This window comes from Electrona antarctica (assembly GCF_951216825.1).
Source record: "Electrona antarctica genome assembly, chromosome: 2".
Taxonomy (NCBI): domain Eukaryota; kingdom Metazoa; phylum Chordata; class Actinopteri; order Myctophiformes; family Myctophidae; genus Electrona; species Electrona antarctica.
Genome location: NC_136807.1, coordinates 55,756,958 through 55,780,755, shown reverse-complemented (window position 1 = coordinate 55,780,755; position 23,798 = coordinate 55,756,958).

Here is a 23,798-nt window from a genome sequence, read left to right as displayed (position 1 = left end):
TAGCGCTAAAACCGTCTCGACCCTTTGGTGTGGTTTGGGGCCGTTGGATTCCATGCGTTGAATCACTATAGGGTCAACGTGGGTCAACGTGCAACAAGACACGTTAAAAACCGCCTTGACCCTTTGGTGTGGTTAAGGGCTTTATGAATCAAAATAATAACATTATTTATAATGGCGTGTAAAAAAAGAAAATCAATGAAAAATGTGAGGGACGCGCCTATCAGCGTACATCATTATGACCCGATACACTTTTTTCGCTTCCGATCTGATCCCGATAACTCAATTTGTGTGTTAGCCGATACCGATACCGAATACCGATACCAGTGTCGTGATCTTTGTGTTTATAGCTATCTAGCTATATATCTTGTGTTGTGTTTATAGCAGACTCCTCACTCAAATGTGCAGTTTGGGCAACTCCAAAGCAAACTCCACGTCCCAACATTATATTAACCTGCCATAGTGTCAACGCCTCCCTTACCCCTGTGTTGGATCGGTGGTTAGACTGGCATATATACCGATACCGATATGACCCGATATGACCAAATAAGGGCCGATATACCGATACTTTTCCCGATACAGTATCAGGACATCTCTACTTAAGACGTAAACATGTCTATTTGCTCAGACACGTATATGACGTAAAATTCTCCATTCATTGTCAAAGGGGAATTTAATGTTTTAAGCGTAAGACGAAGATCTATACACTAATAGCTGAATAAAAAACGTGCCTCAGACAAGACCAAGTCTTCGCCGCGCATATATGTGTCCGTGTGTGTATGTATACGGAATTATTGATGAATGAAGTGATGCTTTTATATACGAGACACAAAGCCTATTAGGCGTCGTGTGGCTCTCGTATTAAAACCATCACTTTGTTCTGTTCTCTCATTTCACCCCTACCCCCCCCCCCCCCCCTCTTGTCTATATCCATCTCTCTGTAATCAAAAAGAGAAAGGGAGAAAAAAAAAAGAAAATCCTAAAAACCTGTTATTGGCGGTAAATCAGGTTTAACCCAATTAGACCCGAGACCGGATTCTATACAAAACGTCTTCTAAAATCACGACAGTTTTCTGGAAAAAAACCCTCATGTTTTCTATATGTGTCGGTGGTTCCCAAACACGTGTTTTCATGTCAAGGACCCCCAGAATTATGTTTACGTGGCCGCCGACCCCCCCCCCCCCCCCCCCCCCCATCTGAAAACATGTTGTTTCAGGGACCCTCCCAGATTTGGGTAAAAAAAAAAAAAAAAGTTCACTCTCAAAGAAAATATATTCAAAGATCTGCGCCACAATTCTTACGATTCTTAAAAAATAGCAGACCTGCAAGCTCGTAGCGCGTAAAATCTGCTATTTTTTTCAATAGAAGTTATGGCTTATAAAACACCAAAAGGGGTGTTTTCCCGTCCTGAATGGGTTAATCTCCAGCGTTGAAGTATAAAGATCTAACATTAATCCGACATCTGTCCAATACAAATGTTTCAGCGCTCATATTTCAGAGCAACCTCATTCGGCCCCCGCCCCCCGCCCCCCCACCAACCCCCTCCCCCACAAACCCCCCCCCCCCCCCCCGCCCACCCGCCCGCCCACCCGGCCGGCCGCTTAAGCTGCATGCATGCATGCTTACAGATATGTGCACGCAGCGTGAGACAGAGAGAGAGAGACATTGATTGTACATCCGTGGCTTTGTGTGTGTGCAGTGTGTGTGTGAGAATAAGTGTGTGTGTGTGTGTGTGTGTGTGTGTGTGTGTGTGTGTGTGTGTGTGTGTGTGTGTGTGTGTGTGTGTGTGTGTGTGTGTGTGTGTGTGTGTGTGTGTGTGTGTGTGTGTTGTCTTCGAATGCATGTCCAAATCAAATGAAATCAAGAGATCAAGTGAATAAGTGAGTGGATGTTCACATGCTTGTGTGTGATTTCTGTGTGTGTGTGTGTGTGTGTGTGTGTGTGTGTGTGTGTGTGTGTGTGTGTGATTTGTGTGTGTGTGCGTGCGTGCGTGCGTGCGTGCGTGCGTGCGTGCGTGCGTGCGTGCGTGCATGCGTGCGTGCGTGCGCGTATACACTTGCACATGCAATTAACCTGAGAATAAGTGTGTGTGTGTGTGTGTGTGTGTGTGTGTGTGTGTGTGTGTGTGTGTGTGTGTGTGTGTGTGTGTGTGTGTGTGTTTGTCTTCGAATGCATGTCCAAATCAAATGTGAGTGAGTGGATGTTCACATGCTTGTGTGTGATTTGTGTGTGTGTGTGATCTGTGTGCGTGCGTGCGTGCGTGCGTGCGTGCGTGCGTGCGTGCGTGCGTGCGTGCGTGCGTGCGTGCGTGCGTGCGTGCGTGCGTGCGTGCGTGCGTGCGTGCATGCGTGCGCGTGCGCGTGTGTGCGCGTGTGTCTGCCTGCATGTACAAGTGTTAATATTGTTGTGTACATATACATGCTTTTGTGTGTGTGTGTGTGTGTGTGTGTGTGTGTGTGTGTGTGTGTGTGTGTGTGTGTGTGTGTGTGTGTGTGTGTGTTTGGGAGCGAGCATGTGTGTGCGCACGCGCATGCTTGCGTTCAAGTGTGTGCATGCTTACGCGTATACGTGTGTATGTATGTGTGCACTGTGCAGCCACGTTCCAGCCATGTCGTCCAATTCAATATAATGTTTAAATCACAAGTTGTCGCAAGAAAGACACTTCACATGTAGAGCAGAGAACCGACAGAGATACATCCCACCCAGAGGAGAAAAAATAACTCCCCGTTAAGGCCTGACGTCGAAATTTCAATTTTCTGAAAGATTTGAGGCACATTTTAACGATTTTTCAAAAATAGCAGATCTACAAGTTCATAGCGCGCCACTCGGTGGCGCGCTATGAGCTTGTAGATCTATTTTTCAATAGCTAAATTATAACATAATGTTTAAAACACCAAAAGGGGTTCCCGCCCAAAATGGGTTAACTGGATGAAGCGTAGAGACGTATAGTTAAGCCATTTAGGCCTGACGTCGACATTTAAAAAAAAATGTCTTCTAAATCCTGACAGGTTTCTGAAATACCCATGTTTCTATGTCAGAGAGGTGCTCAATATTTCATGTTAAGGAGCCCAAAAATGATCTGTAATTGGCCACCGACCCCCATCTGCAAATATGTTGTTCCAGGGACCCCCCCCCAGAAGCAAAGATTTGAGTTCAAAACGTTCGCTCTGAAAGAATATCTAGTCAAAGATTTGTGCCACATTTTCAAGATTACTTTAAAATAGCAGACCTACAAGCTCGATAGCTAGAGATCTGCTATTTTTCAATAGCTAAAGTATAACATAATGCTTCAAACACCAAAAGGGGTTCCCGCCAAAATGGGTTAAGCCAGACCCAGACTCTAGGGTGGGCGGCCATCTGCCTCGACCGTGTCGGGGGACAGAAAGACAGAGAGAGAGGGAGAGGGAGAGAGGGAAGATACAGGCAAATACAAGCAGTAGCACTAGCAATAAATATAATACTAATAAAAATAATAGTGTCCAGTGGCCTTTGCATGATGTCTCCCTCCCTCCCTCCCTCCCTCCCTCCTGCCCAGCCTAGCGGAGCGGTCTGTCCGGTCAGAAGGTTCCCTGGCTCAGAAGTCTCACACAAACACTTAGAGTAATGAGAGTTTTAACGCATGCAGGGCGGGAACCCCTTTTTGGTGTTTTTAAGCATTATGTTTATGTTACACTTTAGCTATTGAAAGATAGCAGATCTACAAGCTCGTAGTGCAGCACCGAGTGCCGCGCTACGAGCTTGTAGGTCTGCTATTGTTTTTTAAATCGTGACAATTATTTCAGAGCGAACGTTCTTAACACAAATATTTGTATGTTAGTTTTTTTGTTTTTTTGGGGGGGGGGGGTCCCTGGAACAACATATTTTTAGATGGGGGTTCAGCGGACCAAATACATATATTTTCATTTTACATTTTCATTTTCTTCACATGATAATGTTTGAGAACATAAGATTTTTCAGAAAACTGTCACGATTTAGAAGGCCTTTTTGTAGAATGGTCCTCAGGTGTGAATGGGTTAAGAAGCGGCGTGAGTAACCGTTCCTGACCACCCCGCCGGGCATCAATCGTCCTCTTAGCGTGATGCTTTTACCGACTCCCCACGGCTGACCTCTGACCTCTAAGACCTCTATACGCTGGACCTCACGATGGCCGCCCCCCTCTGCGCTCCGCTTCTATAGGCTCCTTGTTGAAGAAGGGGTGCAATACGTTGTCGGTTAGACGTACTAAGCAGTCCGACCGGCGTTATTTGTCCAAGAACACCGTCGCTATCCCGCCATGCGCTGCCGGTTGCATCCATCTCCCAGAAGTCTATAGCACATTGAAACCAGCACATTTTGATTTTAGTTTTAGTCGTAGTCTCTTGAATAGTTTTAATTTAGTTTTAGTCCCGTGGAATGTTTTAGCGTTAGTCTAGTTTTAGTCGACTAAATGTCGCGAGATTTTAGTCGACTAAATCTACAGTTGATTTAGTCAACCGAAATGTGTTTTGACGGGCCTTGAGGCCGTCGTAATGACTGTTTTTACACTTGCTGAAAATAGCCGATCTACAAGCTCACAACGCATCGCAGCGCGACACGTTGTGAGCTTGTAGATCTGCTATTTTCAGCCAAGTGTAAAATGACTTATAATGGATCTCTTGTCCACTAGTCCTTTCCTAACATTTTTGTCTAGTTTGTATTTGTTGACGAAAATGTCAGTAGGCCTAGGCCTATATTTAGTCTTAGTTTTAGTCATCATATAGCTTAGATTTAATTTAGTTTCCATTTAGTTTTCGTCAGTGAAAAAAGGTAGTTGACGAACATTTTTCGACTTAGTTTTAGTCTACAAAAACAACACTGATTGAAACGGGGATAGACTCCCGCACCCTGGCTGATACCGACAATAATTCATTCCCTGAAGAAGACCTTTCACCTCACATGTTGAAACGTTGGTTCCTGTTAAATACATTTCCAGCATGGTGGCTATATGAGTGTGCAGCCTTTTTTCTTCTTTTTCATGATACCGACAATAATCTCCATCCATCCATCTTCAACCGCTTATCCATAGTCGTCTGAAATTCCTTTATTAGGAACAATCCCTTGAGATGAACCATCTCGTTTTCAAGGGGGTCCGCGATTCACAAAGTACACTTCATACATAAAGACACTTTTTACAGACAATTCAACCAGACAAAAACAAGACAAGACAAAACAATACAATTCATAAATAAACAAACAGGAAAAACAAAAAACAAAACAACATTTCACATCGGGTCGTGAGGGCAACAATAAGACTGTCTGAATTACTTTACTTACAACTAACCCGTGGCCGGGTTAAAACTCACCCGTGGCTCTCAACGTGTGTGGCAGGTTAAAACTAACCTGTGGCAGTTAAAACTAACCTGTGGCAGGATACAACTAACCTGTGGCAGTTAAAACTAACCTGTGGCAAAAGAATTGCCTTTTTTGTCCACTGAACTCTCCCTGAACTTGAACGCAGCATTTGTGTAGAAATCCATGTCGTACTGTAGGCCACATCTCCCAGTAGTTAAAGTATAGTTCTGGGGGCCGCGCCCCGGAAATAGTTGATCTTATACAAGCTCTCTTGTAGATCCGCTATTTTCGGCCAAAAAGTGCCCTTTTAGGGAATTTCAGCCCCTGCTGTCTCTCTCTAACATTCTCTGCACGTCCTCCCGCAAGCACAGCAGACCCCTGGGAGACCATGCAGGGTCAAAGGTCACAGTACACTATACAGACCCCTGCAGGGTCAAAGGTCACAGTATACACCATACATGCAGGGCCACATGCGGCCCTCACCTTCACTTAATGTGGCCCCCGCAGGTTCATATCAGATGACATATTATCGATATCAGCTGTTATGATTCCAAACATTCAAACATGACCGGCTTTAATCACACGCACGCACGCACGCACGCACGCACGCACGCACGCACGCACCTCAGACATCAGACATCAGCAACATTATGATGTCACTGAGCATCATGAAGGTACTAAAAGACCCGCCCACCTCAGACATCAGCAACATTATGAAAATTGCAAAAATATAATCGTCCGGGTGAAAATCACCCGTGTGTAGTGTTCTGGGGTTAAATGTGTACAGTATACACAAATAAGACATGTTGCTATTGTTGTTGTGCATGTTGTACAGTGTCATGTGTCAGAGCCACTGACTGCAAGCCTTTTGTCTGGAATATGATTACTTCATGCAAGGTTAGGTTACACCCCCCCCCCACACACACACACACACGCACACACACACACACACACACACACACACACACACACGCACACACACACGCACACACTCCTTTTTCTGTCCGTCCGTCCATCCGTGTCCTAAATGACTTAATCTGCAGGGCGAGAGTCCCCTGATCGCATGAGGACTCTGTCCCTCCCCCCCCTCTCTCTCTCTCTCTCTCTCTCTCTCTCTCTCTCTCTCTCTCTCTGTGTGTGTAAGGGGATTGCTGTAATTACTGGGATCTGTGTACCGTATTTATCTTTTCAAGGGATGATGATGTGATCCTGCATGCTGCACGTAAAAAAAAGAAATAATCTCAACATTTGGCAGTTAACTAATGCACACCATTAGATTGATTGTGTTGTGTTTTATGCTCTGTGTGTGTGTGTGTGCGTGCGTGCGTGCGTGTGTGCGTGCGTGCGTGCGTGCGTGCGTGCGTGCGTGCGTGCGTGCGTGGCGTGCGTGCGTGTGTGCGTGCGTGCGTGGCGTGCGTGCGTGCGTGCGTGCGTGCGTGCGTGCGTGCGTGCGCTGTGTTAAATATTGCGAGGGTTGTTTGCTGTAATCCTGATTATATTCGCGGGTTAATGTCTTTTCTGTTATACGTCTCTCAGAGACTGCATCATACCGTGACCTTCTGGGATAAAACAACCAACCAATGACCTGGCTTATGGAACCTGATTAGACAATGCTTGGGCAGGGGTGGAAAGTAAATACAATCTTGAGGTATTTATTTGTAGGGGCGGCGGTGGCTCAGGGGTAGAGTGGCTGGATGGTATACCGCAAGGTTGCCATTTGGAACCCGGGCTGCCCCAGAGTTAGTGTCGAAGTGTCCTTGAGCAAGACTCTGAACCCCTAATTGCTCCTGTTGTGCTGGTTGGTGCCTTGCATGGTTTCCGCCGCCATCGGTGTGTGAATGTGTGTGTGAAAGGGTGAATGTAATGCACAATCTATGTAAAGCGCCTTGGATAAAGGCGCTATATAAATGCACGATTTTCCATTCATTTGTACTTTACTTGAGTATTTCCAGTACTTTTACTTTATAAACATGGGATGCATAGCAAGTGTTACCAAAATTATATATATTTAGATATATATATTCATGTTGTGGTCTACCAGCACAGCCTGTGAGATCTACGTACTGGTAGCTCACAATCTACCTCTTGTGTGTTCAGGTGGAGTTCCAGCAGGGCCAAGGTGGGTGTAGCTGTACAGGTTCAAGAATGTCCACGCATCATACAGATGTCTGATATTGGTTTTATTTGACATGCAACTTTCAACTCCTCCAGTCACCAAGACACCAAGACAAACAAAGACATTTTGTTCAGGTTTTTGAGTCCATCCATACACAAGGAAGCAGAGTCCTCTAGTTAGTGAGAGTCCACACATGTGCGTCCAACTTATCAACAAAGTCTGCAGTTCCACATTTACAGCAATACACAACACATCACAATCAAAAGGAACACATAATAAATAATATATGCATGTGCTCCTTTGAACCTGATGTAACTTTTAACATATTTGCCATTTTTTATTCTATTTATTCATAATGAAATCAACCTTTTTATCCAAGTATGATCATAAATGTTGCACAACCAAAACCATATTTAATATAATTTAAGTTTATACCTGAAACCACTGTCTCTCGTTCTGGGACAGTTACAGTGGGACCAAGATGGTGACGTGTAACTACTGAGGGGGGCGGGATTAGATTTCTGCAGTGACGGTTGTGTTTGTGATATCCTTATGGGTGGCAGTACAACTGCTTTTGGATCTGTGCTGTTCAGAGGCCCGTCAATGTGTGATTCAAATCTGGGGTAGATCGGATGCTGCTTTCATGATTTGTCTTTTTCGAGGGCCGCTAGCGCCGCCAACGTCTGGATTTCGGAAATTACGTCATGTTAGCAGCCAAGTCTATGGACTTTTTAAAAATCACACCTGTGTGAAGTGAGTGGTGCTCTTATCGTCGTACATCGCATCATGCATCATCTCATACTGGCTAATCAGAATGCCTGATGCCACAAATTTATATTTGGCGGACATTTGACCTAATTTCTCCTTTCACTGTCAATGGCAAATATTGAGATGTGTGGGGTCAAAAGCTGTATATAGGAGGGTCTAGCGCCCCTCAATGATTTAAAAAATCACACCTGTGTGAACTGAGTGGTGTAAGGTCTTATATAGACTGATCAGCTGTGGTCTGACGTAATGTCTGACGTAATGAAATCACACCCGTGTGAACTGGGTGACCATAGCAACCGTGCTAATTTTTTGAGACAGACAGACAGACAGACAGACAGACAGACAGACAGACAGACACGTAAACTAACAAAGCCAGTTGTAGGAGTGGTTTACACCACTCAAAAATTAAAAGATCAATTAAAAACAAGAGTGTAGAAGTGGGTATTGAGCTGTGCTTTAAAAATGTCTACAGGTAGGCTTCAAACATCAAGTTATGATTCGGAGGCTGTTGTTTATAGTCCCACGTCGTCCTTTCTCACATGAGGGCGTCTGCTCCAGACTGGGAGCAGTATTCCGCTGCAGAGAACACCAGGGCTTGGGTGGATACACGCAGCGTCTTAGCGGAGGCTCCCCAGGTTGCTCCAGCGAGGCGGCGGATCAGCACAACCCTGGGTGTCACCTTGGCCTTGACTTCTTCTAGGTGTTGTCTGAAGGACAGTGTCCGATCCAGACGCACGCCACGGTACTTCGGAGCTTGCTGGACCTGCAGGTGTTTGTTGTCGACGCGCACCTCAAGTTCCCTCCATGCTTCTCTGCTGCTATAAGGTGGTATATACCGCTGATACTGTCTTTCGATGCCGAGACGTTGAAATCTATAAAGAATCTGCGGCTAAAAAATATGGTAGTTGTTCTCCTGAATGTGCATGGGGACGACCCATTAATCGCATGTACATCGATTAACTCAACGCACAACAGGTGCAAAGTCACACCTAGCTCCAATTAGGTGGACTCAGACCATGTGTCCAGTGTGGGTACGCTTGTGTGTCTTTAGATTACTTATCTGATTGAAACTCTTGTCACACCATTTGTAGGCAAAGGGTTTTTCTCCAGTGTGGTGACGTAGGTGTGTCTGCAGATTAGATCTGACTGAAACTCTTATCACATAGTTTACAGTTATAAGGTTTTTCTCCAGTGTGGGTCCGTAGGTGTGTCTTTAGATTACCTAAATGTTTGAAACTCTTCTCACATAGTTTACAGTGATAAGGTATTTCTCCACTGTGGGTCCGTAGGTGTGTCTGCAGAGTAGATGACACACTGAAACTCTTCTCACATAGTTTACAGTGATAAGGTTTTTCTCCACTGTGGGTCCGTAGGTGTGTCTTTAGAGCACTTGTAACACTGAAACTCTTTTCACATAGTTTACAGTGGTAGGGTCTTTCTCCAGTGTGGGTCCGTAGGTGTTTCGTCAAGGAACCCATCTCATTGAAACTCTTATCACATAGTTGACAGTGATAAGGTGTTTCTCCAGTGTGGACACGCTGGTGTTTCGTCAAGTCACCCATCAGATTGAAACTTTTGTCACATGTTTGGCAGCGGTAGGGTTTCTCTCCAGTGTGCGTCCGTTGGTGTCTCTTTAGATCACTTGTAGCACTGAAACACTTCTCGCATCGTTTGCAGACGAAGGGTTTTTCTCCAGTGTGTGTCCGTAGGTGTGTCTTCAGATTGCATAACTGACTGAATCTTTTATCACATTGTTGACAGTGGTAGGGTTTCTCTCCAGTGTGGGTCCGTTGGTGTGTCTGCAGATGATCTAACCGACTGAATATCTTATCACATTGTTGGCAGTGGTAGGGTTTTTCTCCAGTGTGGGTCCGTTGGTGGCTCTTTAGATAACTTATAGAACTGAAAATCTTCTCACAACATTCACAACGGAAGGCCTTTTCTCCAGTGACTCTGGACGCTTGTTTCTGGCTGGTTACGGCACTGTTCGTTTGCTGACAGTCAGCTGAGGAGATCATTCGTCCTTTCTTCAACATTTGAAGGTCGCTATTGAAGAACTCCTGGAGTACTCCGAGAGCGAGGTGGCTTATAAGTAATCCTGGTGGCTACGCTCTCGTCATCCCAATGAGCTCATGATGAGTCGGGCCATATATGGAATTCCGGGTCAGACATTCCCTAATATGGGTAACGTGAAGTTACACTTGAATCTAATAGCCCATAGTACAGTACCTACACAACAAACCATGTTTTCTGTATTTTTGAGAGCCCCTCCAACATCTGGCTTTCAAAATGACATCATATGGATATGGCAGCCAAGTCTTTGGACTTTTAATGTTTGTTTAGAGCACTTTAAACAAACATCACTTGACTTCACACAAGTGTGATTTTGTTGTGTTTCCATTAGATACCAGGGACCAGGAGACACCTGCAGGGGTTACTGTTGTTCTGGTGTGTGATCAGGTGGAGTTCCAGCAGGGCCAAGGCGGGGCTAAGACGGGACCAAGGCAGGGCTAATGCGAGGCTAAGGCGGTGCAAAGGCGGAACCAAGATGCTGACAATAATGAGTACCACAGACGAAAAACAGTCTAAGTCCAAATTTTATTCTGACCCCTCCACGAAAAGGCCTCGTTGTCCTGAACCCGTATCTATCATTTATACATTATGGATCAATAGTGTGGACTTGTCTGTGGCATTCAGTCATGTAACTACTGAGGAGGGCGGGATTAGATTTCTGCAGTGAAGGTTGTGTATGTGATATCCTTATGGGTGGCAGTACAACTACTTTTGGATCTGTGTTGTTCAGAGTCCCGTCAATGTGTGATTGAAATCTGGTCAATATAGGCTACTGGTCAATCAGAATGCATGTTGCCACAAATTTACGTCATATTTGGCGGATATTTGTCCTAATTTCTCCTTTCATTGTCAATGGCAAATATTGAGATGTGTTGGGTCAAAAGCTGTATATAGGAGGGTCTAGCGCCCTTTAATTATGAAAAAATCACACCCGTGTGAACTGAGTGGTGTAAGGTCTTATATAGACTGATCAGCTGTGGTCTGACCTAATGTCTGACGTAATGAAATCACACCCGTGTGAACTGGGTGACCATAGCAACCATGCTCATTTTTTTGGGTACGGACAGACACGTAAACTAACAAAGCCAGTTGTAGGATTGGTGTACACCACTCAAAAATTAAAAAAAATCACACCCGTGTGAACTGAGTGGTGTAAGGTCTTATATAGACTGATCAGCTGTGGTCTGACGTAATGTCTGACGTAATGAAATCACACCCGTGTGAACTGGGTGACCATAGCAACCATGCTCATTTTGTTTGGTACGGACAGACTCGTAAACTAACAAAGATGAAATCACACCCGTGTGAACTGGGTGACCATAGCAACCATGCTCATTTTTTTTTTGTACGGACAGACAAGTAAACTAAAAAATCACACCCGTGTGAACTGAGTGGTGTAATGTCTTATATAGCATGATCAGCTGTGGTCTGACGTAATGTCAGACGTAATGAACTGGGTAGTGAACTGGGTGACCGTAGCAACCATGCTCATTTTGGTACGAACAGACAGACAGACAGACAGACAGACAGACACGTAAACTAACAAAGCCAGTCGTAGGAGTGGTTTATACCACTCAACAAAGCCAGTTCTAGGAGTGGTTTACACCACTCAATAAAACAGCACCTCACGTGACGTCACGTGGCAGCCAATGCTATTGCCTTTAATGTTTGTTTTGAGCACTTAAAAAATAGAAGCAGCCAAGTCTATGGACTTTCTAATGTTTGTTTAGAGCACTTTGAAAAGAGTATATGATGTTTATTTAAAGAAGTGACATGCCCCTCACTTCACACAAGCGTGATTTGTTTTCCTCTGTGGAAAAAAATCCTCCCATAAACTTTGGAAGCCAGTCACAGCTTGGAGGCGCTGGAGTTGTTGTGGAGGATGTGCCAGTCGTGCTTTTGTGTTTTCCAGGCCAGGACGAGGGAGGCAGTATCCCGTCGGAGGCCGGCCGGTGCTATTCCGTTGCCAGGACTGGCAAGAGGGACACGGGGTTAGGTAGGCTTCAAGGACTGGCCAGAGGGACACGGGGGTAGGTAGGCTTCAAGGACTGGCCAGAGGGACACGGGGGTAGGTAGGCTTCAAGCATCCAGTTATGATTCGGAGCGTGTTGTTTATGGTCACATGATCCACATCGTCCTTTCTCACATGAGGGCGTCTGCTCCAGACTGGGAGCAGTATTCCGCTGCAGAGAACACCAGGGTTTGGGTGGATACAGGCAGTGTCTTAGCGGAGGCTCCCCAGGTTGTTCCAGCGAGGCGGCGGATCAGCACAACCCTGGGTGTCACCTTGGCCTTGACTTCTTCGAGGTGTTGTCTGAAGGACAGTGTCCGATGCAGACGCAGGCCATGGTACTTTGGAGCTTTTTGGACCTGCAGGTGTTTGTTGTCGACGCTCACCTCAACTCCCCTCCTTGCTTCTCTGCTGCTATAAGGTGGTCTATACCGCTGAGACTGTCTTTCGATGCTGAGTTGTTGAAATCTATAAAGAATCTGCGGCTAAAAATAAAAATCGGCAGTTGTTCTCCTGAATGTGCATGGGGACGACCCATTCATCACGTGTACATTGATTAACTCGACACACGACAGGTGCAAAGTCACACCTAGCTCCAATTAGGTGGACTCAGGCCATGTGTGCGTGTCCACTCCAGGCCATTTGCATTTCTCCTGCATGGATTTGATGGTGTCTCTTTAGATTATTTATATCACTGAAACTCTTGTCACATCGTTTGCAGTGGTAGGGTTTTTCTCAGGTGTGGTTACGCTTGTGTCTTTACATTACTTAACTGATTGAAACTCTTGTCACACCATTTGTAGGCAAAGGGTTTTTCTCCAGTGTGGTGACGTAGGTGTGTCTGCAGATTAGATAACTGACTGAAACTCTTATCACATAGTTTACAGTTATAAGGTTTTTCTCCAGTGTGGTTCCGTAGGTGTGTCTTTAGATGACCTAACTGTTTGAAACTCTTCTCACATAGTTTACAGTGATAAGGTTTTCTCCACTGTGGGTCCGTAGGTGTGTCTTTAGAGCACTTGTAACACTGAAAGTATTTGCACATAGTTTACAGTGATAAGGTTTTTCTCCACTGTGGGTCCGTAGGTGTGTTTGCAGAGTAGATGACACACTGAAACTCTTCTCACATAGTTTACAGTGATAAGGTTTTTCTCCACTGTGGGTCCGTAGGTGTGTTTGCAGAGTAGATGACACACTGAAACTCTTTTCACATAGTTTACAGTGATAAGGTGTTTCTCCAGTGTGGGTCCGTAGGTGTTTCGTCAAGGAACCCATCTCATTGAAACTCTTATCACATAGTTTACAGTGGTAGGGTCTTTCTCCAGTGTGGGTCCGTTGGTGTGTCTGCAGATGTGCTAACCGTCTGAATCTCTTGTCACATCGTTGGCAATGGTAGGGTTTCTCTCCAGTGTGGGTCCGTAGGTGTGTCTTTAGAGCACTTGTAACACTGAAACTCTTTTCACATAGTTTACAGTGGTAGGGTCTTTCTCCAGTGTGGGTCCGTAGGTGTTTCGTCAAGGAACCCATCTCATTGAAACTCTTATCACATAGTTTACAGTGGTAGGGTCTTTCTCCAGTGTGGGTCCGTTGGTGTGTCTGCAGATGAGCTAAAAGGCTGAATTTCTTGTCACATTGTTGGCAATGGTAGGGTTTCTCTCCAGTGTGGGTCCGTAGGTGTGTCTTTAGAGCACTTGTAACACTGAAACTCTTTTCACATAGTTTACAGTGGTAGGGTCTTTCTCCAGTGTGGGTCCGTAGGTGATTCTTGAAGGAACCCATCGCATTGAAACTCTTATCACATTGGTTACAGTGGTAGGGTTTCTCTCCAGTGTGGGTACGCTCGTGTGTCTTTAGGTTACCTAACTGATTGAAACTCTTGTCACATCGTTTGCAGGCAAAGGGTTTTTCTCCAGTGTGGACACGCTGGTGTCTCATCAAGGCACCCATCACATTAAAACTCTTATCACATTGTTGGCAGTGGTAGGGTTTCTCTCCAGTGTGGGTCCGTTGGTGTGTCTGCAGATGATCTAACCGACTGAATCTCTTATCCCATTGTTGGCAGTGGTAGGGTTTTTCTCCAGTGTGGGTCCGTTGGTGGCTCTTTAGATAACTTATAGAACTGAAAATCTTCTCACACCATTCACAACGGAAGGCCTTTTCTCCAGTGACTCTGGACGCTTGTTTCTGGCTGGTTACGGCACTGTTCGTTTGCTGACAGTCAGCTGAGGAGATCATTCGTCCTTTCTTCAACATTTGAAGGTCGCTATTGAAGAACTCCTGGAGTACGCCGAGAGCGAGGTGGCTTATAAGTAATCCTGGTGGCTACGCTCTCGTCATCCCAATGAGCTCATGATGAGTCGGGCCATATATGGAATTCCGGGTCAGACATTCCCTAATATGGGTAACGTGAAGTTACACTTGAATCTAATAGCCCATAGTACAGTACCTACTCAACAAACCATGTTTTCTGTATTTTTGAGAGCCCCTCCAACATCTGGCTTTCAAAATGACATCATATGGATATGGCAGCCAAGTCTTTGGACTTTTAATGTTTGTTTAGAGCACTTTAAACAAACATCACTTGACTTCACACAAGTGTGATTTTGTTGTTTTTCCATTAGATACCAGGTACCAGGAGACATCTGCAGGGGTTACTGTTGTTCTGGTGTGTGATCAGGTGGAGTTCCAGCAGGGCCAAGGCGGGGCTAAGACGGGACCAAGGCAGGGCTAATGCGAGGCTAAGACGGTGCAAAGGCGGAACCAAGATGCTGACAATAATGAGTACCACAGACGAAAAACAGTTTAAGTCCAAATTTCATTCTGACCCCTCCACGAAAAGGCCTCGTTGTCCTGAACCCGTATCTATCATTTATACATTATGGATCAATAGTGAGGACTTGTCTGTGGCATTCAGTCATGTAACTACTGAGGGGGGCGGGATCAGATTTCTGCAGTGACGGTTGTGTATGTGATATCCTTATGGGTGGCAGTACAACTACTTTTGGATCTGTGTTGTTCAGAGTCCCGTCAATGTGTGATTGAAATCTGGTCAATATAGGCTACTGGTCAATCAGAATGCATGTTGCCACAAATTTACGTCATATTTGGCGGATATTTGTCCTAATTTCTCCTTTCATTGTCAATGGCAAATATTGAGATGTGTGGGGTCAAAAGCTGTATATAGGAGGGTCTAGCGCCCTTTAATTATGAAAAAATCACACCCGTGTGAACTGAGTGGTGTAAGGTCTTATATAGACTGATCAGCTGTGGTCTGACGTAATGTCTGACGTAATGAAATCACACCCGTGTGAACTGGGTGACCATAGCAACCATGCTCATTTTTTTTGGTACGGACAGACACGTAAACTAACAAAGCCAGTTGTAGGAGTGGTTTACACCACTCAAAAATAAAGAAAATCACACCCGTGTGAACTGAGTGGTGTAAGGTCTTATATAGACTGATCAGCTGTGGTCTGACGTAATGTCTGACGTAATGAAATCACACCCGTGTGAACTGGGTGACCATGGCAACCATGCTCATTTTGTTTGGTACGGACAGACACGTAAACTAACAAAGATGAAATCACACCCGTGTGAACTGGGTGACCATAGCAACCATGCTCATTTTTTTTTTTGTACGGACAGACACGTAAACTAAAAAATCACACCCGTGTGAACTGAGTGGTGTAAGGTCTTATATAGCCTGATCAGCTGTGGTCTGACGTAATGTCTGACGTAATGAAATCACACCCGGGTGAACTGGGTGACTGTAGCAACCATGCTCATTTTGGTACGAACAGACAGACAGGCAGACAGATACGTAAACTAACAAAGCCGTAGGAGTGGTTTACACCACTCAACAAAGCCAGTTGTAGGAGTGGTTTACACCACTCAATAAAACAGCACCTCACGTGACGTCACGTGGCAGCCAATGCTATTGCCTTTAATGTTTGTTTAGAGCACTTTGAACAGAGTATATGATGTTTATTTAAAGAAGTGACATGCCCCTCACTTCACACAAGCATGATTTGTTTTCCTCTGTGGAAAAAAATCCTCCCATAAACTTTGGAAGCCAATCACAGCTTGGAGGCGCTGGAGTTGTTGTGGAGGATGTGCCAGTCGTGCTTTTGTGTTTTCCAGGCCAGGACGAGGGAGGCAGCATCCCGTCGGAGGCCGGCCGGTGCTATTCCGGCGCCAGGACTGGCAAGAGGGACACGGGGTTAGGTAGGCTTCAAGGACTGGCCAGAGGGACACAGGGGTACGTAGGCTTCAAGGACTGGCCAGAGGGACATAGGGGTAGGTAGGCTTCAAGGACTGGCCAGAGGGACACGGGGGTAGGTAGGCTTCAAGGACTGGCCAGAGGGACACGGGGGTAGGTAGGCTTCAAGCATCCAGTTATGATTCGGAGCGTGTTGTTTATGGTCACATGATCCACATCGTCCTTTCTCACATGAGGGCGTCTGCTCCAGACTGGGAGCAGTATTCCGCTGCAGAGAACACCAGGGCTTGGGTGGATACACGCAGCGTCTTAGCGGAGGCTCCCCAGGTTGTTCCAGCGAGGCGGCGGATCAGCACAACCCTGGGTGTCACCTTGGCCTTGACTTCTTCGAGGTGTTGTCTGAAGGACAGTGTCCGATGCAGACGCAGGCCACGGTACTTTAGAGCTTTTTGGACCTGCAGGTGTTTGTTGTCGACGCTCACCTCAACTCCCCTCCTTGCTTCTCTGCTGCTATAAGGTGGTCTATACCGCTGAGACTGTCTTTCGATGCTGAGACGTTGAAATCTATAAAGAATCTGCGGCTAAAAAAAAAATCGGCAGTTGTTCTCCTGAATGTGCATGGGGACGAACCATTCATCACGTGTACATCGATTAACTCGACGCACGACAGGTGCAAAGTCACACCTAGCTCCAATTAGGTGGACTCCAGGCCATTTGCATTTCTCCTGTATGGATGTGATGGTGTCTCTTTAGATTATTTATATCACTGAAACTCTTGTCACATCGTTTGCAGTGGTAGGGTTTTTCTCCGGTGTGGTTACGCTCGTGTCTTTAGATTACTTATCTGATTGAAACTCTTGTCACACCATTTGTAGGCAAAAGGTTTTTCTCCAGTGTGGTGACGTAGGTGTGTCTGCAGATTAGATAACTGACTGAAACTCTTATCACATAGTTTACAGTTATAAGGTTTTTCTCCAGTGTGGTTCCGTAGGTGTGTCTTTAGATGACCTAACTGTTTGAAACTCTTCTCACATAGTTTACAGTGATAAGGTTTTTCTCCACTGTGGGTCCGTAGGTGTGTCTTTAGAGCACTTGTAACACTGAAAGTCTTTGCACATAGTTTACAGTGATAAGGTTTTTCTCCACTGTGGGTCCGTAGGTGTGTCTGCAGAGTAGATAACACACTGAAACTCTTTTCACATAGTTTACAGTGATAAGGTGTTTCTCCAGTATGGGTCCGTATGTGTTTCGTCAAGGAACCCATCTCATTGAAACTCTTATCACATAGTTTACAGTGGTAGGGTCTTTCTCCAGTGTGGGTCCGTAGGTGCTTCGTCAAGTTATCCATCGTATTGAATCTCTTGTCACATTGTTGGCAGTGGTAGGGTTTCTCTCCAGTGTGGGTCAATTGGTGTCTCTTTAGATAACTTATAAAACTGAAACTCTTCTCGCACCATCCACAACGGAAGGCCTTTTCTCCAGTGACTCCAGTTTCTGCTTGTTTCTGGCTGGTTACGGCACTGTTCATTTGCTGACAGTCAGCAGTGGAGATCGTTCGTCCTTTCTTCAACATTTGGAGGTCGCTATTGAAGAAGTCCTGAAGTATGCCGAGAGCGCGGCGGTTTATAAGTAATCCCGTTGGCTACGCTCTCGTCATCCCAATGAGGTCACGTTGAGTCGGGCCATATATGGAATTCCGGGTCAGACATGCCCTAATATGGGTAACGTGAAGTCACACTGGATTCTAATAGCCCCATAGTACATTACCTACTCAACAAACCATGTTTTCTGTATTTTTGAGCGGCACTAGTCTCTCCAACATCTGGCTTCCAGAAATACGTCATATGGATATGGCAGCCAAGTCTATGGACTTTTAATGCTTGTTTAGAGCACTTTAAACAAACATCACTTGACTTCACACGAGTGTGATTTTTTTGTGTTTCCATTAGATACCAGTTACCAGGAGACACCTGCAGGGGGTACTGTTGTTCTGGTGTGTGTTCAGGTGGAGTTCCTGCAGGGCCAAGGCGGCGCTAAGGCGGGACCAAGGTGGGGCTAAGGCGGCGCTAAGGCGGGACCAAGGTGGGGCTAAAATGGTGGCGTGTAATGCTGCTAACTACTGAGGGGGGCGGGATTAGATTTCTGCAGTGACGGTTGTGTTTGTGATATCCTTATGGGTGGCAGTACAACTGCTTTTGGATCTGTGCTGTACAGAGTCCCGTCAATGTGTGATTCAAGTCTGGGGTAGATCGGATGCTGCTTTCATGATTTGTCTTTTTTGAGAGCCGCTAGCCCCGCCAATATCTGGCTTTGGGAAATTCCATCATATTGGCAACCAAGTTCTATGGACTTTGTTTAGAGCACTTTGAACAAATTATGATGTTTGTCTAGAGAAGTGAGGGGTCCCTCACTTCACACAAGTGTGATTTTTGTTTTGTAGAATAAAATCGTCCCGTAAACTTTTGGAAGCCAGTCATCAGAATGGATATTAGCATGTGACCAATACAATGTTGCTCACACCTTTGCAGAAAGTATTTTTTAGGGCAAACACGAGCATAGGAATGTAGGAAAAACAAATATATGGCCACCTTGAGGCAAACCAGGGAAACTATAGGGGTGGTGGTTCGTCCATGGCATAACGGGGATGCCGACCGCTGAAAGAGATGCAACCCGTTTTCTGCCCCCAGAAACGAGGGGCAGGAATGGAGCGTTGCGGCATTAACGCAACCAAACCCGGTTCGTAGGCGCTTCAGTGTTGTCCATTGCCGGCGTGGCAGTTCGTCTCCTCCTATGGCGCCATCTCCTGGGTCCCAAATGTAGCGATGGATGAGGAGGCGCCTGGCTGACTCCCATTCCTGCTTCCAAAGTCACACCTAGCTCCAATTATGAGGACTCAGGCCATGTGTGCGTGTCCACTCCAGGGCATTTGCATTTCTCCTGCATGGATGTGATGGTGTCTCTTTAGATTATTTATATCACTGAAACTCACATCGTTTGCAGTGGTAGGGTTTTTCTCCGGTGTGGGTCCGCTCGCATGTCTTTAGATTACATATCTGATTGAAACTTTTTCTCCACTGTGGGTCCGTAGGTGTGTCTTTAGAGCACTTGTAACACTGAAAGTCTTTTCACATTGTTTACAGTGATATGGTGTTTCTCCATTGTGGCGACGTAGGTGTGTCTTCAGAGTAGATGACACACTGAAACTCTTATCACATAGTTTACAGTGATAAGGTCTTTCTCCAGTGTGGGTCCGTAGGTGTTTCGTCAAAGTACCCATCTCATTGAAACTCTTATCACATAGTTTACAGTGGTAGGGTCTGTCTCCAGTGTGGGTCCGTAGGTGCTTCGTCAAGGAACCCATCGCATTGAAACTCTTCTCACATAGTTGACAGTGATAAGGTGTTTCTCCAGTGTGGACACGCTGGTGTTTCGTCAAGTCACCCATCAGATTGAAACTTTTGTCACATGTTTGGCAGCGGTAGGGTTTCTCTCCAGTGTGCGTCCGTTGGTGTCTCTTTAGATCACTTGTAGCACTGAAACACTTCTCGCATCGTTTGCAGACGAAGGGTTTTTCTCCAGTGTGTGTCCGTAGGTGTGTCTTCAGATTGCATAACTGACTGAATCTTTTATCACATTGTTGACAGTGGTAGGGTTTCTCTCCGGTGTGGGTCCGTTGGTGTGTCTGCAGATGATCTAACCGACTGAATCTCTTATCACATTGTTGGCAGTGGTAGGGTTTTTCTCCAGTGTGGGTCCGTTGGTGGCTCTTTAGATAACTTATAGAACTGAAAATCTTCTCACACCATTCACAACGGAAGGCCTTTTCTCCAGTGACTCTGGACGCTTGTTTCTGGCTGGTTACGGCACTGTTCGTTTGCTGACAGTCAGCTGAGGAGATCATTCGTCCTTTCTTCAACATTTGAAGGTCACTATTGAAGAACTCCTGGAGTACGCCGAGAGCGAGGTGGCTTATAAGTAATCCCGTTGGCTACGCTCTCGTCATCCCAATGAGCTCATGATGAGTCGGGCCATATATGGAATTCCGGGTCAGACATTCCCTAATATGGGTAACGTGAAGTTACACTTGAATCTAATAGCCCATAGTACAGTACCTACTCAACAAACCATGTTTTCTGTATTTTTGAGAGCCCCTCCAACATCTGGCTTTCAAAATGACATCATATGGATATGGCAGCCAAGTCTTTGGACTTTTAATGTTTGTTTAGAGCACTTTAAACAAACATCACTTGACTTCACACAAGTGTGATTTTGTTGTGTTTCCATTAGATACCAGGTACCATGCAGGAGACACCTGCAGGGGGTACTGTTGTTCTGGTGTGTGATCAGGTGGAGTTCCAGCAGGGCCAAGGCGGGGCTAAGACGGGACCAAGGCAGGGCTAATGCGAGGCTAAGGCGGTGCAAAGGCGGAACCAAGATGCTGACAATAATGAGTACCACAGACGAAAAACTGTCTAAGTCCAAATTTCATTCTGACCCCTCCACGAAAAGGCCTCGTTGTCCTGAACCCGTATCTATCATTTATACATTATGGATCAATAGTGTGGACTTGTCTGTGGCATTCAGTCATGTAACTACTGAGGGGGCGGGATTAGATTTCTGCAGTGACGGTTGTGTATGTGATATCCTTATGGGTGGCAGTACAACTACTTTTGGATCTGTGTTGTTCAGAGTCCCGTCAATGTGTGATTGAAATCTGGTCAATATAGGCTACTGGTCAATCAGAATGCATGTTGCCACAAATTTACGTCATATTTGGCGGATATTTGTCCTAATTTCTCCTTTCATTGTCAATGGCAAATATTGAGATGTGTGGGGTCAAAAGCTGTATATAGGAGGGTCTAGCGCCCTTTAATTATGAAAAAATCACACCCGTGTGAACTGAGTGGTGTAAGGTCTTATATAGACTGATCAGCTGTGGTCTGACGTAATGTCTGACGTAATGAAATCACACCCGTGTGAACTGGGTGACCATAGCAACCATGCTAATTTTTTTTGGTACGGACAGACACGTAAACTAACAAAGCCAGTTGTAGGAGTGGTTTACACCACTCAAAAATAAAAAAAATCACACTCGTGTGAACTGAGTGGTGTAAGGTCTTATATAGACTGATCAGCTGTGGTCTGACGTAATGTCTGACGTAATGAAATCACACCCGTGTGAACTGGGTGACCATAGCAACCATGCTCATTTTGTTTGGTACGGACAGACACGTAAACTAACAAAGATGAAATCACACCCGTGTGAACTGGGTGACCATATCAACCATGCTCATTTTTTTTTTGTACGGACAGACACGTAAACTAAAAAATCACACCCGTGTGAACTGAGTGGTGTAAGGTCTTATATAGCCTGATCAGCTGTGGTCTGACGTACTGTCTGACGTAATGAAATCACACCCGGGTGAACTGGGTGACCGTAGCAACCATGCTCATTTTGGTACGAACAGACAGACAGACAGACAGACACGTAAACTAACAAAGCCAGTCGTAGGAGTGGTTTACACCACTCAACAAAGCCAGTTGTAGGAGTGGTTTACACCACTCAATAAAACAGCACCTCACGTGACGTCACGTGGCAGCCAATGCTATTGCCTTTAATGTTTGTTTTGAGCACTTAAAAAATAGAAGCAGCCAAGTCTATGGACTTTCTAATGTTTGTTTAGAGCACTTTGAACAGAGTATATGATGTTTATTTAAAGAAGTGACATGCCCCTCACTTCACACAAGCGTGATTTGTTTTCCTCTGTGGAAAAAAATCCTCCCATAAACTTTGGAAGCCAGTCACAGCTTGGAGGCGCCAGTCGTGCTTTTGTGTTTTCAAGAAACAGCTTGGATGTGCCAGTCGTGCTTTTGTGTTTTCCAGGCCAGGACGAGGGAGGCAGCATCCCGTCGGAGGCCGGCCAGTGCTATTCCGGCGCCAGGACTGGCAAGAGGGACACGGGGTTAGGTAGGCTTCAAGGACTGGCCAGAGGGACACGGGGGTAGGTAGGCTTCAAGGACTGGCCAGAGGGACACGGGGGTAGGTAGGCTTCAAGCATCCAGTTATGATTCGGAGCGTGTTGTTTATGGTCACATGATCCACATCGTCCTTTCTCACATGAGGGCGTCTGCTCCAGACTGGGAGCAGTATTCCGCTGCAGAGAACACCAGGGCTTGGGTGGATACAGGCAGTGTCTTAGCGGAGGCTCCCCAGGTTGTTCCAGCGAGGCGGCGGATCAGCACAACCCTCGGTGTCACCTTGGCCTTGACTTCTTCGAGGTGTTGTCTGAAGGACAGTGTCCGATGCAGACGCACGCCACGGTACTTTGTAGCTTTTTGGACCTGCAGGTGTTTGTTGTCGACGCTCACCTCAACTCCCCTCCTTGCTTCTCTGCTGCTATAAGGTGGTCTATACCGCTGAGACTGTCTTTCGATGCTGAGACGTTGAAATCTATAAAGAATCTGCGGCAAAAAAAAAAATCGGCAGTTGTTCTCCTGAATGTGCATGGGGACAACCCATTCATCACGTGTACATCGATTAACTCGACGCACGACAGGTGCAAAGTCACACCTAGCTCCAATTAGGTGGACTCAGGCCATGTGTCCACTCCAGGCCATTTGCATTTCTCCTGTATGGATGTGATGGTGTCTCTTTAGATTATTTATATCACTGAAACTCTTGTCACATCGTTTGCAGTGGTAGGGTTTTTCTCCGGTGTGGTTACGCTCGTGTCTTTAGATTACTTATCTGATTGAAACTCTTGTCACACCATTTGTAGGCAAAGGGTTTTTCTCCAGTGTGGTGACGTAGGTGTGTCTGCAGATTAGATAACTGACTGAAACTCTTATCACATAGTTTACAGTTATAAGGTTTTTCTCCAGTGTGGTTCCGTAGGTGTGTCTTTAGATGACCTAACTGTTTGAAACTCTTCTCACATAGTTTACAGTGATAAGGTTTTTCTCCACTGTGGGTCCGTAGGTGTGTCTTTAGAGCACTTGTAACACTGAAAGTCTTTGCACATAGTTTACAGTGATAAGGTTTTTCTCCACTGTGGGTCCGTAGGTGTGTCTGCAGAGTAGATAACACACTGAAACTCTTTTCACATAGTTTACAGTGATAAGGTGTTTCTCCAGTGTGGGTCCGTAGGTGTTTCGTCAAGGAACCCATCTCATTGAAACTCTTATCACATAGTTTACAGTGGTAGGGTCTTTCTCCAGTGTGGGTCCGTAGGTGCTTCGTCAAGTTATCCATCTCATTGCAACTCTTATCACATAGTTTACAGTGGTAGGGTCTTTCTCCAGTG